This window comes from Ranitomeya variabilis, chromosome 3 (genome assembly GCF_051348905.1).
Source record: "Ranitomeya variabilis isolate aRanVar5 chromosome 3, aRanVar5.hap1, whole genome shotgun sequence".
NCBI lineage: Eukaryota > Metazoa > Chordata > Amphibia > Anura > Dendrobatidae > Ranitomeya > Ranitomeya variabilis.
In genome coordinates, this window is record NC_135234.1 from 746,195,220 (window position 1) to 746,199,583 (window position 4,364).

General features: G+C 46.3%; 1 pseudogene; it reads right to left on the reverse strand.

Moving 5' to 3' along the window:
- Positions 1 to 1,008: 1,008 nt before the first annotated feature.
- On the reverse strand, positions 1,009 to 4,142 carry LOC143817792 (CWF19-like protein 2; annotated as a pseudogene).
- Between the last annotated feature and the right edge of the window lie 222 nt (positions 4,143 to 4,364).

Consider the following 4,364-nt stretch of genomic DNA (forward strand, 5'->3'; position numbering starts at 1 on the left):
TCCTGATGGAAATACATGGTGCTTGAACAGCGCTGCCAGCTTTACAGCAGCACTTAAGCCCCCGTGTCACTTAGCGAGGTCGCTAGCGAGATCGCTGCTCTGTCACAAGTTGTGACGCAACAGCGACCTCAGTAGCGATCTCGCTATGTGTGACACGTAGCAGTGACCAGGCCCCTGCTGTGATATCGCTGGTCGTGTCGGAATGGCCTGGACCTTTTTTTGATCGTTGAGGTCCCGCTGGGTAGCACACATCGTTGTGTTTGACACCTTACCAACGACCTCGTTGACGACTCAGACACCTGAATCTGAGTCTGAATCGTCATAATAGCTGCCATGTGACAGGGTCACAACGACCAACGACAGGTCGCTACAGGTCGCCGCATCGCTGCTGCGTCGTTGGGAAGATCTCACTGTTTGACATCTCACCAGCGACCACATAGCGACGCAGCAACGATCCCTGACAGGTCGTATCGTTGTCGGGATCGCTTTAGTGTCGCTAAGTGAGACGGGGCCTTTACTTATCACACACAGGACGGGGGGGGGGTTGCACTTATCTTACTTCTATACAGACATCCCCCTATATACAGACACCGTACATTTGCCTAGCTGCCATCTTTGTAAGGTCAGTGCACCTGCGCTGTGGCTTTAATCCATGTCAGTTGGGGTCATGGAAAGGTCACCATTAATTCCTATGGGAATTTTTTAAAAAATGCGATTTTTTTAAATAAACATAAAACTACAAATCGGATCGACTCCTAAAATACATAGCACACCTGTCCCCACCGAGGGCTTCGAAACGCTGCCTGAACAGTGTCTATGCCAAGCGGTTCAGGCCGCATTAATTGCGGAAAACGCGGATTAGAAGAATAAAATATAAGAAATCGGATTACAATATGTTGCTTGAACCTAGAGGGTTCAAGCACCATAATCATTACCACATACATTTTTTTTTTTTTTTTTTTTTAAAGTATATACAAAGTTTATTAAAATAATTTTATTTTTTTCTGTTTTCAGATCACACTTAAAATAAAAAGATAAAAAGTGCCCGGTGTATATAGTGAGAAGTAATATATACACACAATGTAACAGTTACAATACATTTATTGCACAGAGGTTACTCTTTTGTTTTTGTGAAATCAAAGGGCTTCCACCACTGTGCAAACTGTAAAACCTTTTTCCTCTGATCGTCAAAGTTCTCTCGCACGGCTTTTCTCCAGACTCTGGACTCCAGATCCAGCATGCCACCGATGATTTCCTTGCCAAAATAATGTGGGAACTTGTTATGGTCTTCGATAATGTGAGCAAAACCTCCTTGTAGTCCAAAATCCACCGAGAAATAAGGCAAGCCTTTTGGAACAGATCGCCGAACATCCTTTGTAGACAGGTCTATTAGCTTCTTATTCATAGACCATTCCTCGTCAGATTCCAGAATTGCTTTCTTGAAATAAATGGGTGCCATATCTCCCACCTCCTTCGGCAGGGGAATACATTCATAGACCAGATGAAAGCGTTTTTTAAGTTTATGTTTGTTTCCAGAAAGACGCAGTCCAGTCCGTTATCGGCAAATAGCCTGACTAATGTTTTACGGAACATCTGGATTTCATTCCATAGGTCTTCATCAAGAAGCGTCGCTGCAGTGTAGTGTTGTAAAGGAACGATCAGACAATGTCCCTCCGTGAGGGAAAGGTGGTTGGGAAGACACAAATATACCTTCACTCCTATAGCAATGATCAGGTGCTTTGGCAGCTCAGCATTATCAAAGCAAAATGGACATTTTTCCATTCTGGCAGCCAGTCTCCGATGCTCGGCCATGGCTTGCCCCTCTCTCTTTCCTCTTCCTCATTTGCTCGCTCTTTCTTTGCAGCTTTTGAGACAAACATATCGTCCAGGGTGTAGTAATCCCGGTCAGTCTTCTCTCTGAGCTTGGCTGCCATTCTCAGGTATAGCTTGTTCTGGTCTTCGGCTGTTCCCATCTTTTCTCTCTTGACCAGATCTTGAAGGCTCTGATGGTCGTCATCATGGAAGTAATGCACCCTTTCCTTGTCCACGTGTGTCTCAACCAGTTGTCTTTTTTGCCTTCCTCCCCGCGGCTCCGCAGGACCCGCCATGGTGTTCACTGGCCACGCTCTACCAGATAGGTCGGTTTTCACCAGCAGAACTTCTTGCTCTTCTCCAGCTTCGGATTTCTGGGATTTTTCTCTCCTTTCTTTCTTGTAGTCTTCCAGTTGATTTCGCTTTTGCTGACGAGCTTCTTCCAGTTGAGCTTTGAGTTTTGCAGCCATCTCCGTGTTCCCCATTATTTCCGCCTTTACAATCTTAGCACTGAGCGTGTTCATCTCTTCCTCACTGCGTATTTAGACAGGTTGTGGTTTTGCTTCGGGTCCTGAGGATGTTGGTGGGCTTTCTTCACCACCAACTATTCAGGATAGTCCAATATCCTGGACCTTTATATGCCTCCCTCCCCACCCCCGTATATTTAACATATGCTTTGGCAATGCTAACATGTACTTGGTCCTGCCAATAAAGCTCATTTGAATTGAATTGATGTGTTGTTCCTGAATGAGCCCAGACAAAGAGCCGGCTCCCTGCTGTGAATGAAAGGAGTCTGCAGTGTGAGTCAGCCAAGTCTTTTCTTTCTTGGCTGGTGCCTGAATTATCAGATTTAGTGAACCCTGACTGACTCATGTGGGAGGAGCAGTGAGGAGAGAGGTAGCTGTGGACTGTTAGGGTACCGTCTCACAGTGGCACTTTGGTCGCTACGACGGTACGATCTGTGACGTTCCAGCGATATCCATACGATATCGCTGTGTCTGACACGCAGCAGCGATCAGGGACTCCGTTGAGAATCGTACGTCGTAGCAGATCGTTTGTAACTTTATTTCGTCGCTGGATCTCCCGCTGTCATCGCTGGATCGGCGTGTGTGACACCGATCCAGCGATGTGTTCGCTTGTAACCAGGGTAAACATCAGGTTACTAAGCGCAGGGCCACGCTTAGTAACCCGATGTTTACCCTGGTTACCATCGTAAATGTTAAAAAAAAACAAACACTACATACTTACATTCCGGTGTCCGTCACACGTCCCTTGCCGTCTGCTTCCCGCACTGACTGAGTGCCAGCCGTAAAGTAAAAGCACAGCACAGCGGTGACGTCACCGCTCTGCTTTACGGCCGGCACTCAGTCAGTGCGGGAAGCAGACGGCAAGGGACGTGTGACGGACACCGGAATGTAAGTATGTAGTGTTTTTTTTTTTTTAACATTTACGATGGTAACCAGGGTAAACATCGGGTTACTAAGCGCGGCCCTGCGCTTAGTAACCCGATGTTTACCCTGGTTACCCGGGAACCTCGGCATCGTTGGTCGCTGGAGAGCTGTCTGTGTGACAGCTCCCCAGCGACCACACAACGACTTACCAACGATCACGGCCAGGTCGTATCGCTGGTCGTGATCGTTGGTAAATCGTTTAGTGTAACGGTACCCTTAGTAAATGCCTGTGAGTACTGGAGAAATGGTGCAGACAAGCACAGGACAGGGTGGATGGGAAAAGGAAAAAAAAGGGCTTCCTACTGTTAACCCTTAAGTGCCCCCAGACTGCAAGCATTAGTGTTACATCATCCTTCAGTGCTGGAGTCAGGATCTGAGTTACCTTAGTCCCAAATAAAGATATACGTTACTGGCCTCATCCATGGCATTATATACTATATATATGTATAGGAGGAGCGACAGCATACTGGCCTCACCCATGGCATTATATACTATATATATGTATAGGAGGAGCGACAGCATACTGGCCTCACCCATGGCATTATATACTATATATATGTATAGGAGGAGCGACAGCATACTGGCCTCACCCATGGCATTATATACTATATATATGTATAGGAGGAGCGACAGCATACTGGCCTCACCCATGGCATTATATACTATATATATGTATAGGAGGAGCGACAGCATACTGGCCTCACCCATGGCATTATATACTATATATATGTATAGGAGGAGCGACAGCATACTGGCCTCATCCATGGCATTATATACTATATATATGTATAGGAGGAGCGACAGCATACTGGCCTCACCCATGGCATTATATACTATATATATGTATAGGAGGAGCGACAGCATACTGGCCTCACCCATGGCATATACATATATGTATGTATAGGAGGAGGGACTCAGCAGATTGTTTGGTATCATAGTATTAGTCAGGACGGAGGAGGATTCAGGACAGGAACATACAGGGAGGAGGATGGACGATGTCGGTTGTTGCTGCTGAGGGTAATATAAAGTGATTTTAGGCAAAACCTGTGGTGAGATCTAGCACAGCTCCAATCATTATATAGAGTTACGCTGGTTTCACAC